Genomic DNA, 17097 nt, shown 5'->3' on the forward strand with positions numbered 1-17097 from the left:
AATGAAGAAGAGATACAAAATTTCGCAAGAGAAGATAGACGTGAACGCAAAAGAAGAGAAGCAAAATTAAAGAGACCAATGGGTCAAGATTCAGGAGTAAATAAACAAATCTTGAAAGAATTAGAAGAAATGAGAGGAATGCTAAATAACAGAGGAGAAGTAGGTAGAAGACAATTGGATGAAGCAATAGAAGAAGCTGCAAAAACTCCATTTACAAGGGAAGTACAATTAGGAGGAATACCACCGAAATGCAATTTGCCCGCATTAACCAGCATTTTTGATGGAACAACTTGTGCAATTCAGCACATTAAAGCTTATGTGAGGTGCATGTTACAATGGGAAAATCATGATGCGGTATTGTGCAAATATTTCGCATCCAGCTTAACAGGAGAAGTGTTAAAATGGTTTGAAGGTTTACCAAAGAATACAATAACCTCCTTCAATCATCTGCAGACCACATTCTTGGGAGCATATATAAGTAATAATTCATCACGACCTGTTATTGAAGATGTGTTTGGATTAAAACAAAGGATTGGCGAAAGTTTGAAACACTTGACTAAAAGATGGAGAACTAAGTGTAGCGAAATGGCTGGCCGTGTAGATGAGATATATCTCATATTATCATTTATCAATGCTATGTTTGCAACAAACCTGTTGTATGTCCAAATTTTCAGAGTCAAGAATACGATTACAATGAATGAATTGCGAGAACTTCAAGAAGAATACATTGCTCTATAGGAGAGACAAAATGAAATGGAATCATATCCAGTTGCGAACACCAGCTCACAAACAACGAATGCAAGCTTATTACCAAGCTAATAAACACAGTGGCGAATACTTCACAAGTACAACAAGAAAAGGTGACAAGTAACAATCATCGGAAATTGGTAGCTATGGGGAGCCGAGATCAAGAAGAGTATGAAAGAGAAAGAAATTTCTACAATTGTGGAGGAAATAACAAGATTCAAAGACTCGATCAACCGCAAGAAACTTATGGAGGTCAAAGACCAAACTTTAATAGAGGACAAGGAGGTCACAAGGTAATATGGGAAGAAATCAAGATGCCACCTCTAAATGCAAGTGTGGAGAAGATATGGGAAGCTATAATTTTGATGGAGAATATACCAACACCATGGAACATGGGAACGAAACCACCTCCAAACCACAGAAGTCATGAATTTTGTTCTTATCATCATTTTCATGGACATACCACAAACGATTGCAGAAATGTAAAGAGAATTATTTTGAGAATGATAGATCAAAGGAAAACTAAACGACTTTCTGGTAGGGCATCCGCAATCTCAACCATTACCACCATCGCCAGAACATCACAAAGTTAATACAATGAAAAAGAAAGAAACATTCTTCATAGAAGTTGGTGCAAAAGCAAAAAAATCTATTCTGTCACTCTATCGTACATTCATATAAGACAATTGAAGATTTTCATGATAATGTTTTGAGTAGAGTGTTCGCAAGAGATAATAATGGAAGAGAAATTATGAATATTGCGAAAATCTCGCCACTAGAGGAATGGCAGAAACAGATCATTTCTTTTACCGCAGAAGAAATTCCCGAAGGAGAAGAGGTGCATGACAATCCATTGGTAATAAAATTAGAAATTAATCCAAAACCAAAAGAAGATGAGGATGATGAAGCTGAAGATTCATGGGCAATCAATAGAATTCTAGTCGATACTGGAAGCTCTTTGAACATCTTATTTTATCATACTTATAAAACCATGGGTGGAAGAGATGATGATCTTATACCATCAACATATAAGATATATGGTTTTAGTGGTACTGCTAACAAGCCTAAAGGGGAGGTTACTATGCAAATTCCATTGAAGGGAATATCTTCTGAAATCTCATTCTGTGTCGTTGATGTAGAATCACCCTACAATGCATTAATTGGTCGACCTTGGCTACGTGGGATTCTAGGTGTAGCTTCAACTTTCCACCAATGCATCAAATTCCCTCACCCCAATGGTGTAGGAATCATAAAGGGAGATTGGGTTGAAGGAAAGAGATGTTACGAAACTGAGATAGAATCTTGCGAAGGAAGAGCTAACAAGAAGGAAAACTGGCGACACAAAATCAAAGATGTACAAAGAAGTGAGAGGTTGATGGTGGATACAATCGAAAAGAAAGGAGAAGAGATGTTGCAAAATTAATGCTAGCTCAGAATAAAAAGGATGAACATACCACTACCAAGGGAGCAGTAGCAGAAAATAATAAAGAAGCAGAGGATGGCAAAGGTAATAAAAACAAGAAATGTATGAATGATTAAGTTGTTGCGATAATCTCGCAATAAGTAAAGTTCTCAAAAATACATTTGATTGAACAACAAAATTGAGATTGCGAAATTCAGATACAATATAATGATTTGCGAGACTCTCGCAGAGATAATGAATTTTACAGAAAATAATCAGAGAAGAATGACAAAAGAGAAAGAGGAGAACCTTTATGGCGTACACCCTAGTTCGTGAATACAATTTCGCAAGAGGCAAATGTAAGACCTAAAGTACGTCATATAAGGGGGTACCTATTGCATGACTCATGGAAAGGTTACACCGCCACCGGAACCTGAGTCATGGAGATTTTGGGTCAATGAAGCCCATCCGGGAGAGGCACCTTGGATTCTCAACTTAAGCATATGACTTAGGTTGGGAGACTAAGGTAATAAGGACTCTCCCAAGGAGTGCATATCTGATCAAGGCGCCGAGGTTCACGGTTGAGTCAAGAGTGCCAGGGACGTTTGAAGCATACCTTGCCATTCTTGACAAGTCTTGTCTTATACTGCATTCGGCCTGAAGAAAACCCCACTTAGGGTGCAGTCTCGTAACCATAAACCCTATAGGTAAAAGGGATAAGAGGCTGCGAAAACAATTGGTTGTTATTAAGACTGGATGGGAGGAGCTAACCTTGTATGGTAGAAGTACGCCTCCTTGAAGGGGCAACCAGGGGGGAGATAAGGGCGGCACCCTCCATTAGGGAGCTGATAAGTGTCTTAAGGGGGGAGATAAGGGCATCATCTAAAATTTTCGCAGGCCAGACAAATTCATCCTCACTACTTATGAGGAGACGAGAACGAATTTGATTTTCCCTTTCGCAAAGTTCAATATTCTTGCGGCTAGCTTCATCTCGCTCAAGTTGAACTTCAAGGAGAGACTCTTGGAATTTCGCCAAAGCCTTGGCACCTTGATCAGAGATACGATCCTTATCATCTATGAGACCGCTAATTTTGGTTCTTAACTCATTGGTTTTCTCTTTGGAATCAATAAGGAGACGCTTAAAGCTGTTGGCTAAGCCTAAACTGGATCTATGATCAATTTTTAAGAGGCGAAATTTCGATCTAAGTTCATTTAGAGAAAGAGATGAAGTTCTATCATTTGAGAAGCTATTTAAGGAATTGTTAAGATGTTCAAGAAGGGTATCATTATCCAAGGAATTAGGAAATGAGCGAAGAAGGGTAGCTTCATCAGAAAGACCATAAATGTCTGCAAAAAGGATCATTTAAATAAGATAAAACAACATGATGAATGAATAAAGAGAAAAGAGAAAAGTAACATACCGTAAAGCTGATTATTAGCTTGTTGAAGACTAGAAATTTTGTTCTTATACGAGGAAGAATCAATTTCTAATTGTCTATTTTTCTCGTGAAGACCTTTAACTTCAGCTTCCAATTCTTCATTCTTTTTGCGAAATTGAAGATTCTTCTTTTCAAGATTTTCGCGTCTTCTCTCTAGATCTGAGGCAACAGCAAAAGAAGCTTTTCCGGCCTGCGAAAAGATATAAAAAAAAATTAATATAGAAAGAGATTTTGAGTTGTAACAATGAAGAAGTAAAAGTATAAAAGTATACCAGACTATTGAGAGAATGCAAGAAGTCGGGAGTCACTGATCTAGAAACTCCATGAAGAGAGCTATCACCATCTAGTAAAGGGACATCACAAAGGGTAGCGAGAGCTTTGCAGGTATTTGCGAATTGGCTATCTCCCATTCCTTGTAGAGAATCAGAAAAGAGGCCAGAAAGCTTAGCCATAGAAGATTCAGGTGGAGAATCTTCAGTTGCAGCAAGATCATCGTTATCCTCATCACCCTTGTCACTTTCGGAATTTTCGTTAGGAGGAACATTTGAAGGAGAAGAAGAACGAAGTTTTCTTTTCTTTGGAGGAGGACCAGTTGATTTTTCCCTGCGAAGAGCACCTTTACCTTTATCACCAATCTTCGTAGCATCAGCAGATTCTTCTACTTCAGCAATAATCTTCACACACAGATAAAAATAAGAAACGGAAGCATGGAAGTAACAGTACTATTTAAAGTCATAAGAGAAAATTTCTTACCTCATCTGTGTATGAGCGAAGAGCTAACAGAGTACTAGATTTCCCAGTCCTGTTATAACTATCTTTTAGTTTTTGGATCTGCGGAATATCGCAAGAGTTAGCGAACAGAATAGTAAAAATCAATAAAGAAATATAAAATGAGTTAAAGGGGAGAAACATCCCTCTTTCTCCTTCTCGGGCCAAGAGAAAACCCAAGGTTGATATGCAGCGAGATTCGCAGGAAGAACGTTTGATCCAGCAATGTAGGGTCCCTTTAGCATTAAAGGAAAAACACACCATTTATCATCTTTGGATTGGCGTGGAGTTGTGTTTTTACCAGAATTCCAGTCAATATCTTGCATAAGAATTTTGGCTTCATCAATGTTATCTTTCCTTTTTAATCGAATAGCCCAGTGAGTATTCTCTTTCTTCATGGAGATAAGTTCGTAGTTCTCAAAGAAATTCGCCATTGTATACTTCTCAGCAACTATCTCTAGGTTTGAGAATTTTGGATCCCTAAGTTCTTTGGAGTAAATAGATCCTCTACCAGCACCACGATTAGCGAACTCTAGCATCATACGGATGCAGTCCCCACTTAGTTGGAAGATGGCTCGCGAAAATACCGAATGAGCGAGAATTTCATAAAATAAAGGAAGATTTGGGTTATAAAGAGGAATAGGGAGACCTGCGAGAATCTGACCTAGCGAAATTATGATTGATTGATCATCACAATATTGATCATAGAAAAGCTTGACAGAAAGAATTGATTTGGCATTCTCACCAGGAATGGTGGAGAGTGTGAAACCTTTATCAGCAAGATCTTTTTGGACATCTTGTAAATTCTTCTCATATCTATGAACACTTGGAGCTATGTTTGAATATAGAGTATGGGAATGTATAGAAAGTAAAAGGATTGAAGGAAGAAAAAATTACAGCAGAAGAATAACAGAGTTGCAGAGATGAGAGAATAAAAATAGAAGAGAAAGTAAAAAGAAAAGTGGAAAAAGGGGGTAAAAGTAGCGGTTACTAAAGACGTGTCAATAAATACATGGAAGAGAGAGTACGTGTGATAAATGTGGAATATGAAAAGATAAGAAGCTGCGGCATTTCTCACATCATTCTCTACTTTGCAGAGAAGATATGAGAAGAGGAAAGATGTAGGATCAGAATTTCGCAATGACAATGTTTCAGCGAAGTTATCAATGACACAGCATAACAGCGTCGCAGAACAATTTCAGAAATGATAGAATAAATGACGTCATCTAAGGTCACGAGAAAGATGTGATAGTCTTGCAAAGATTAGAGAGTTTGCAAAATTAACATCTGTAAGGTTGCGAGAATGTCGCAAACCATATCCGAAAATAAAGGACAGGTTAGCTGTCATCCACTATGTATTTCCTTATAAATAGTCATTCGAGTTGTAAAGAAGAGGGGGATCTTTTTTGAGTAAGAAACAAGTAAATAGGAGAGAGAAAGTTCATAGCAGAGATCATTCTTGACTTCTTTATCTTTTTTGTAAGAACATTCAAAAATTAATCAATAAAATTAAGAATATAAACCTAAAAATGAGTTGATCAACAATGAAATCATATGAGGGGTGTAGTGTAGGATTTCAACTACACTGGAGAAACAAGATATTGTGGAGTCACAAACGATGAGACGAAGATGTTTGTGATTACTTTTATCTTGCCTATCAGAGAAATTAATCTCGAGTCTATTATTTCAATTGTACTCAATACGATAAAATTGGGCAAGATCAGAACACGCAACTACAAAGAAAATGTTGGGTCTGGCTTCACAATCCCAATGAAGTCTTTGAAGTCGTTAACTTACAGGGTCTCGAAGAAACCTAAGGTTAAAGGAGAATCGACTCTAGTTATGCAACTAGTAACACACAGGAGGTGTGGGGATTAGGTTTCCCAGTTGCTATAGTTCTTCTTTATATAGTTCTTAAATCAGGGATTGCAATCCAAGTTACCTTGGTGACAAAGCATTCAATATTCACCGTTAGATGAAAAACCTGATTTAACCAAGCTAATATCTTTCAACCGTTAGATCGAATTTATCTTGTTGCACACAAATGAAATGTACCGTCATTTAGGTTTATGTAACCGTACCTAAATGTGTACACCATGTTGGTTCACAAATAGTTAACCGAGGTTAGCCATATGATTACTCTCATATCAACCTTATTCATCTTAACCATAACTAGTTCAAATGACTCAAATGAAACTAGTTAAAGAGTTGTTCAATTGCTATATTCTCATAGAATTATACAAGAACACAATTGAAGCGAAATCGGTTTGATTCACTTGAATCAATCATGAACATTATAGACACAGTTTGCAAAGATTACATTCCTTATTATATAAATGTTAATGTTCATATTTAAAACCGATTTTAGAACTTTAACCTTCAAGTATGTAAACGGGTACGCATACTTGAAATACCCGAACAAAGATTGAGTTCTGCCAATACGCAAACGTGTACGCGAACTTCAAATCCCATAAGAAATTCTCGGACATGAACCTGTACGCCATTACGCAAACGGGTACGCATACTTAGGTTCCCTGATTTCTCAAACCAACAGGTACGCAAATGGGTGCGCATACTATGGTTCCCGGACATGGATTACATATGTGCAAGAGCGCACAACATGACATATCCAATAATGGTTAAGTTTTCTAAATTTTTATTTCAATCATTGAAACTTTCTTAGAGGATAATAGCCGTTTTCACACACTATTAGCATCAAAGCAATTTTCAAGTTATTGAAATAATCATTACGAAACATTCCAAGGCAACACCAAATGATTGTATCACACAAACCATGTAAGATGTTACTCGGCAATTTTCACATGATATAAGATGAACTTTGTCGAAGCAAAAGCTTGAAAATACATATTTCGAGAAATATGTAAGCGAGATAAACTCAGCTCGAAATCTCAAATGTGTATATAGAAAACTATATCGTAATACTACTTATGTCTCAATATAGGAGATATAGTAGAAATATACTTTCCAAGTGATAAATGAGTTTAAGTCTCCACATACCTTTTTTTGATGAAGTTCCACAAGCTCCCCTTAGTAGTTCTTCGTCTTCAAATGATGAACGCCGTGAAAACTAAGCTCAACTACACAACCTATGTCCTAGTCCGAGACATCTATAAATAGGCTAGAAATCAAGACTTATAGTTTTGATCACTAACATTGACAAACATGCTTGAGATAGCAACGCATGCGAGTTCGACGAGCAGTTCTCTAACACAACAATCATAAGAAGAAAAATCTTCAAGGATAATGATTGGTTTCGTGTAATGACCCTTATATTGAACAACCCAACAAACAAGGAATCCCTGTCATACCCAATGCATACGCTCAATACTACCTAACATTTCTGGGAATCTCCTATCCTCATTAGCCCTTAATATTTGTCTAACATCCTCCTCGGTTGGTTTTCGTAAATATGTTGGTCCAAAATGATTAATTATTACTTCGCAAAACAATGAAAGATAAGTGAACGAAGTTGATTTTCCATACGAAGGTACTCATCATCCGCATCGGCTGGTTTTCCATAACCTAGAATCCTTAGAGCTGAAGTAACTTTTTGTTTAGAACTATGACCTCCAATATTTAGTGCATCAAACTGATAAATAAATTAAGGTTCTACTCCACAAATCTCATCAATAATCTTTTTTACCAGGTGTCGAGGCATGCGGAACCGACATTGGGAATCTTGATCAGAGTACACACAACTGGGAAGAAAATAATCGTGTATCAGTTTCTGGTGGTAAAATTCCCTCCCCCGATAAGTATATCTTTTTGAGAATATTTCTATTGGCTCTGAACTCTAGGTATTTGGCCCGAATGTACGAGCATCATATTGTCGATCAGTTCTTTATCTTCAGCTTCCTTATCATCAAGTTGTTGCAATCTCCGTTGATGCATTTCTTGTTGTAGTTTAAACCGATTCATAATTATATTCCTCTCTTCAATGGATATCGCCATTGATGATTATGAAATTTAAAATTGAGAATACAGGTAAAGAAATACGTAAAACATATGTAGAAGTAGATGTGAGTAATTTGATGAAGTTGAGGGGGAAATAGACGTTACAAAATAGCCGTTAAACGATATAGTTTTCAACGAGCGATAGGGATTGCAACGCCAACGATATAGTGAATACCTTTCGATAGACATATTTAGATTGACCATGGTTTTTAAAAGCGTACGCTTCACGCTTCAGAGCATACGCTTCGCTTCAAATTTCAGCATTTCTCTCTGAAGCAGTTATGTGAAGCGCATCTTTCATGAAGCGTACGCTTCATGCTTCGGAGCATACTCTTCGCTTCAAATTTCAGCATTTCGCTCCGAATCGGTTATGTGAAGTGCGCTTTTTGACTTAGTCAACTCCTTTCCCGCCTAATTTTTAAATTTTTTAAAAGAAAAATATGAATGTTTTAAGGGGGAATTAAACACCCCACCTCCCACTCGCCTGGAGAAGGTTGAATTGATGTGCACACCTTTGTTTTTGATAATAATTAGACTTATGTAAAAATGTAAGGCCCCGGCTCAACCTCTGATAAGTGTCAAGCGTCACGTAATCTTCGGTAATAGGCTCATGATTTTTAGCTTGCTAAGTCCCGTAAATTCAAAATATCAATAATATGATTGTTATCCAGATGTTTCCATTGACATTTTCTGGTTTATTTCATCTAGATATCATCGTTGATGATTCCTAAATTTTTTTCCTTCGTATTTTCGGTTCATTCATTCCAGGATAACTAAATGGTGGTCATTGATTAAATGTTAAATCACCTGTCAAAGATGGAATTCAAAGTATCATGTGACTTTAAGTGGATGATGTTGAGCGTTTTTAAGTCAAAATTAAGTTGAACCGTGGTTTGAACAAAAATTGAATGGTTTGAACAAAATTTTGAATTATTTACTTGAAACGATCAAATGAACAATTTTAGTATTTGCTTTAATAAAAATAAAAGTTTTTTTTTTTTTTTTTAAGAATTTCAAAGCAAAAAGTATAAATTTTAATATAGCATTCTAGCATATCTATTCCGAGGAGAAAACAGTCTGATATGGATAAGAATTTAAATTATCACAACAATAATAAGGTAAATAATTAGATGAATAATGCAAAATATAATAAAGTTGTTCAAGCAGTTGCTAAGGTCTTTGACACGGCCAAAAATCTGGTGCACCATGAATATGATACAGTGAAGAATATAAACTTAAGTTATTACACATCTAGTCAAGAATGTAATATATAAAATAGTAAATGAATTTAGATCCATTAAAAACTACTCCAAAAAGTGAATAAATATGTTTTTGACCCATTTCATGAACTCCGAGCTTCTTTCTTTGGGCATTTCATTATTCTAGTACAATTGTATTCTTTTTCGAGTCCAAAATTTTCCACACTGGATCATGTATTTGTAAACTTTTGTTCAAACCCACCTTATAGAAAAAGAATGATGCATGCTCATTGTTTAAACACCGATGCTATGATCCGACCTCCTAAAAATGTAATCATGTTCTCGTTAAATTTCTTTGATTGTTAAATCGCAGTTATCTACCCCATATTCAATGTGATCTTCATTCTTCAAATAAGTCGTATCTTGTTGTCATGTTATAATAAGATTCAATGTTGCGATGATACTTCTCGTTGCTCTTAACCTGATCAAAATCATGCAATATCAAAAACTTAAAAAATCTAATACCATTCTAAACATTTTTCATTTTCGTTTAATTAATTATTGTATATCATACTCTTTTTTTTTTTTTTTTTTTTTTTTTTTTGCATAATCTTCCATTCACTTTTTCGTTTCAAATTTATGTTTGGACATTTCTTTTTTAGATTCTAGTGACTCAAATTGATAACGTTTTGTTGATGTTGATACTCCAAGAAGTTCTCCAGTTTTTCTTCACTATCAGAATATTTTGGCTCTTGATTAAGGACCCATAAGAATCCCTCAAGAATCGATTTCCATTTCATTTATTGTCTAATAATGCGTTCTTGTTCCTTTTCAGTACCACTGTCATAGCTCTGATCCTTTACATAATTTATTTTCGAGCAATGATTGCCTTTTCTTATGTCTCCAGGCATTATCCTGTCTATGTCCTTGGCTCAATCTTTCATCGTTGTATATTTTATTTTATCCATCGTTATTCAATATAAGTTTTATTAATTAAATTATGAATAATGCTAAGTTCACATTTATATTTTGAACATTAGTTTAGTCCACAATAAGCCTATTTAATTTGGAAGAGAAGATTCAACATGTTATTACTTGTTACATTCTCAACCTATGGTTTTGGTATACGATTACATGTTCATGGTTATCCAATATTAGGGTTCTTAATTTAACATATTTCAGATGTTTACTTGATTTTAAAGTCTAGTTTCTTCACTTCTAGGTAAATACTCGGTACATAGGGCTAAGTAAAAATCTTGACTACAGTCAAGTAAACTGGCAATCAAGATGTTCAACAAAAATCAATTTGCAATATGTTTTTGGTTGTCAATGGAATCGTTTTCCATGCCTTGTCCGGTGCTTAGCCAAGTTAGTTTGACTTGATTGGACAAACATGGTAATGCAAATATGAGAGTTTTCAATATTATGAAATAAAATTATAAAATTTGAAGACATGATTTTCCAAAATTTGAAGCTGCAGTTCACGGTGCCTTATATAGTCAACCACTACCCATAATTTGATGTTTAGATTGCAAAGAACGCCATATTGAAAAACTCACAAATGCATGATTTTAAAGTTTTCTTAATTGTCTGATGCTCTTGCAGCTGTTTATTCGGCTGCAAATCTAGGATTGAACACCAATTTAGGAAGAATGACCGCAATGTTGGACTGTTAAATGATGGAAACCGAAAATCTCAAACATCTACAATGGATTAATTTTTTGAAGTAAAACAAAAATGTCTTCTCAGAAAAATTTTACAACTTTCTAAATCCTTTTGATATCTTAGATTATGGTAGAAACAGAATATTAAGAATAAATCTAGTCTTAGACATGCTAATATGAAGATAACCTTGCAAGGATTTTCATGACATTTCTTGGTTGCTGATAATAATAAATAAAGCCAATAATAAGAGAACTCCGAGGGTAAACTTCCAGAAGTACAACACTGAAATGTCTGGTGAGCTTGATCAAGGTGGAAATCTCGTCGTTGTGAAAATCCCTTAGAGAAGATTTTTGTTTTTGAGAAATCACAGTAAAAACTTGTGCAGTTAACAGCCTTAATAGCTTGCTACGATCCACACAAAAATCCAAATTAGATCAAATCAATACTCTAGATAACATTCAACCATATCAAGTTTCTAATCGATGCTCAAAAATTGTTTGAGGGAAGTATATTGACACAGAAACGATCACAACATCTACCTACAATGAGCATCAATTGCAATCTCATTAATTTTCTATGTGACAACACGTGCTTCTGGTCTTTGTACATTCCGTATTAAGCATGTGAAGAATATCATTCACATGAGAAAATGATTGATCTCGATCTATCAGCTATCAATGATCGATGGTAATAAGATAGTCAATTTCAGACCGAGAATGATTGTTGATATTTCCAAATGGATTGGATATTAAATAAAATGAAACAACCAGCGGAGGAAGACAATTCATATAGTACATATAATATGAAACTACAATCGGCGCATTCGTTGTAGCCAAAATTTGTTGAAGCGGTTTATGTGATGAACTATATACTTCTGTAGGGTAGATGCAAATTTTCACAATTTTTTGTCTCAACAGTGGGACCAAGAGTCCTAAGTGGCAAGAACACAATATTTACATCAATTACCAGAAAACCCTAAAATGTATATTAGGAGTAGGTTGTTATTATTTTACAGACCAGTTGATCAATCTATTATCATAAATTTATTAAGATCTACAAAATAATAACATATGACGCTGCATTTTCAGTTTCCTAGTAAGGTCTTATTTGCTTCTTCTCAAATGGTGATTTATTAAATTGATATATTTATTAAATTAATTATTTAAATGGCGATTTATAAGTAGGGGATATATTTATAGAAGTGTCTGATAACTTTTCCAGATTTTAGCCGCATATAATCAAAGGTATCATCCCTTATTTGGTCTATCTTCTTTTAATTTTCTCCCTATATATTGTAGTCACACTATGTGTAATTTTACTTGATCAAACACAAACACAGTTTATATGACTTCAATAATTTTGTAGTTGTTGCATTTCCCGCTCTCAATTAAACGCAATCAGTAAAACATCGCAACAAAGATTGTCACTCAAATGAAGAATATTTTTAAAAGCTACATTTATTTATCTTTCATTTGAAAATTTTCATTCTCACAAAATATAAATGAGACATCGTAAAACGGTACACATCCAAAAGTTTGATACGATATTCCATTAGTAAATTTAAATAAATATTGTGTAGCGTCGATAAATCATGCAACACCATAATCCATTTTTCAACATTTCTATGACATATCTAACTTGAGGTTTCATGTGAGGCAGAGTATAAAAAGAAAACTAAAAATTTAAAATTTAAAATTCGTGTATATGTTATTATGAATGTCTAGTCGATTTCATAGTTACCTCAATTCTATATCTATGTAGTACGTCTAATGCCTACATCTATGTAGTATCTCTGATGCATATCGTGTGAGAACATTACTTTATGCAATGTTAACCTCATTTTTTCTTATCACATCACACAAACTCATTTTTTCTTGTCATCTCACACAAACGCATACGTGCGTAGGTCTTGGGCCTTAATAGCCTCTTTAGGTAGCAGAAGCAGTAGTCAGAAGCAAAATGTTTTTGCTTCACAAAAAGTTGAATGTTTTTCTTTTAAAAGTCATTCTGAAATTCTGCACCCAAACTAATTTCTAACTTTTTTTTGCTTTCTGAAGTCAAAAAACAATTTCTGTAGTAGTAACTAAACAACTATAAGTTACGGGAATAAAAAGCGGAGATTCGTAATCTCAAGGCTCGCTCATATACCAAAATCCATTTTTCATTCTTATAAAAGGAAATTCTTTTTAAATTCTCGGTACGATTTGGAATTGCATCCCATATCTAACAGACTGATTTGAGAAAACTTATGAGCACAAATATATTTATTTTCATCTATAACTTAAAAGAGCTCAAATAGATTTAAAAGTACCCTCAAACTAATAAAAACTAATTTACTTGGAGGTTCCACTATAATTTATTTTCATCACAATTATTGTTCCAGCTAATTGATCTTATTAACAGACGAACTCAGAGGTCCTATGCAAATGCAATCATCTTCTCGCAAAAATCTTCAAATAACTTAAGTGTAATGCGCAATCAACTTCCAACATATTCTCTTTTGAACGAAGTGCTGAGAAAACAATATTGGTTTTTGTTTGATAGAGAAAATACAGAAATGAAAAGTTTTCTACAGGTATGCCTATGTCGCACCATATCTATAATATAGAGATGAAAAGTTTTTTATATGTATGCCTATGTCGCGTTATATCTCTGTACGGGTATCAGAATGCATGTACCGTTTTGGCTTACTCATACATCTATGCTATCTGTTGGAGTCGAACCTACAACTACATGGTAAACACAATATGCTCTGCCATTTGAGCTAAGACAGCAAATACAATTCCAATTGTTTGCTCATGAAGGGATAGCCAGAAGAGAGTGTACCTGACACCCTGCTTCGTATGCACATATAACCCTAACATCATGCATGATCTTAAAGTCTATATCATTTGTCTCTATATCATGATCTTAAGTCTATAACCCTGTTTCATATGCATTCTCGGCCTCTTCACGTATTTCCCTTGGGTTCTTCAGATGATTTATGTAGTCAAACGGGAGATGCGGGGCATTATAGCTATATCAAGCTGACATACCAAAAGGGAAGAAAATTAGGACCCAAAAAAATTCTCAAACATCCATTCAATAAATCAAAAAAGAACAAATCAGACCCAAAAATGTTAGTAACCAACTGTGAAAAAAGTCAAAACCAACCTAAGCTAAGAAATGCAGCATCCACTTTTTTACACAACTTTTAAAGTTTGTAAGGAACTCTTCAGACTGGACAACAGACTTCAACATGCTAACGCAACACCCGTTTCTCATCCTTAGAATGCACCTATGATAGATCCTACAAAGATGGATAAAATTTTAAAAGCCAAAAATAAGCTTTTATAATAATTTATAGTTTCAAATAAAATTATAGATTCCATAAAGTGAGTATTATTCCAATCCACCAAATGATTTTTCAGAAGCATCCAGATTGTTTAACTCCTCTAAATAGTGCAACCTATAGTAAGGGGTATGAACATCATGATGAACTCACGAAATTGCGGATCATTATGCCAACTTAAGACCTTACAAAAGGCAATACATTCTAAATAAGTCCTTCGTTAACCCCAACTATTTAGTACTCGACTGATTAAGATACATGGCTATAACGTTGGAAATTTATTTAAGAAACTGTAGATGGTGGATTTTCGACAAGGGATAAAATCGTAAACTCATAATTATACGAAGCTCTGATCCAGAAATCATACATGAGTATTGAGAGATGGGTCTCTCATCGAATTCTCAACGGGGAGTACTTTCTCTCAGAGTACATGTAGATATGTAGTCTCACGACTGGACAACGACATATCTCATGAATACGGAATATTTTCAGTGATTATTTCTATATAGCATCACGAGATGGACGGCTCCTAGACAGCTTGCTCTGCTAGTATAGAGCGATAACGTCTTCAGGAACAAACAACGAGTTTACCCTGACTATATAAAGGATATGACTTACCGACAAGCTCATATCGGGATAATTAATGCTCCTAGACAGCTTGCTCTGCTAGTATAGAGCCACAAAGTTAATTATTCCTAATTACAATTGCTCTTATTCCATGGTCGAATCCACGACTGGTCCCACAGAATGGAAATAAACAATTGTTCTGATTCTATGATCGAATCCACGGCTTGATCTCATAGAATAACAATAACTATATTATCTCATTACTCCGATTTCATGATCGATTCCACAACTGGTCTCATAAATGGTAATAGATAAATCTTAATTACTCCGATTCTATGGTCGAATCTACGATCCCATGGAATGGTAATGCTCACTTTATTATTCTGAATTCGTAGTCGAATCCTCAGCTTATCCTATGAATTAATAATAAACATCTTATTACTAAGTTTTGTGAATTATTCTCCACTGAATTCCACAATTAGTAATAAATAATCAACAACCGAGCGTCTGAGCTGCCTCTAAGTAAGCCCCGATTCAAATGGTGAAAGTGTATTCAACGACGATACACTAACAGTCACCGCACGAACGAGTATTTCAAAATACAACGAAACGATGAACCTATGAACCTACCGACCGTGTCGTGGTCAGTTCCACGCCAGTTTTATATTTTTAATACATTTTTATTATTTTCCATGATTTGATGAAAATTCTCTCATCTGATCAAATCTCCTTCGTCTCGAGGAAGCTCCCCGGTTTCATGGTACTTCCATAAATCCATAACAAATAATATAAAATTAAAGAAAGGAGTGTGGGGCGTGACCATTGGCCAACCGGCCATGCCTTGGTCCCAGTCGGCCCCACACCCCACGGTTCCTTATTATTTTATTATTATTATTATTTCTCTAGTTTCATGAAAAAACTCCTTGATTTCATGTTATTTTTTGTACAAATCATCATATAATAATAAAATAAAATAAAATTATGAAAACTTATGGGACTGGGCCACTAGCCGGACGGCCATGCCCTAGCCGGTCCCACACGCCCTTTGTTTTATTATTTTTCCTATTTTTCCTTGAATTCATCAAATTCCTTGATTTAATGGTATTTCTCTCAAATTAGGAAAAATTCCCTCAAATCATCAAAAATACCTAAAAATATTAAAAAATTATGAAAAACTCGTGGGACCGGTTCATAGCTGGTCGGCCATGCCTCCATGGTCCCACACGCCCGTGTTTTTATTAACTTAATATTTTGCTTCCATGAACTCATGAAAACTCCTTCAATTCATGTAAACTCCCTAAATTCATCAAATTTCTCAAAATTCATGAATTTTTCATAAAATCATCAAAATATTATAAAATTAAGGAAAAGGCACCACGGGACCATGGTCACGACCGGACGACCATGCCTTGACCATGGAGGTCCCACGCTTCCTCATTCCTTATTTTATAATTATTTTTCATCATCTCATGGTGTTTTCCTCAGTTTCGTCGAAACCCTAATTTTGGCATATTTTCTCGAATGGATGCTCAATTGCACGCCAAAAAATATCAAAATTCTCAAGACTGAGATGCGGACGCCTTGGGAACACGAGCATGCTATCTTAACCGACCAAGATTGGCTTTTTGGCTCACGGAAGCCGGTCCCATCAATTTTCACAGTTTTGACCTAATTTGCACAATTGCTCGTATTAGGTCCGAAACTCTTCCAAACACTTTGGATTTTCATGAAGTGATCGTCAGGCGATCACGTGACAACCCAGGGCCGATTTCATGACTCCATGGTCGGTCCCTCGCCTCGTCATAATTAATTAGGTTTTCTCACCTATGGCTCAGACGAGCATTTTTGAATAAATGATTAAGCCAGCATTTAATCATTCTTCCACCAACAAATCGTCAACTCTTCAGGAGTTCTTCGTATTTGCTCACGTGAGCATATGGACACTACATGGTTGAACCACGATCCCATATAGTCGCTCCCTCCTTCGTCCTATGGTTAAACTTC

The sequence above is a fragment of the Papaver somniferum genome, unplaced genomic scaffold, assembly GCF_003573695.1.
Source record: "Papaver somniferum cultivar HN1 unplaced genomic scaffold, ASM357369v1 unplaced-scaffold_41, whole genome shotgun sequence".
NCBI classification, from domain to species: Eukaryota; Viridiplantae; Streptophyta; class Magnoliopsida; order Ranunculales; family Papaveraceae; genus Papaver; species Papaver somniferum.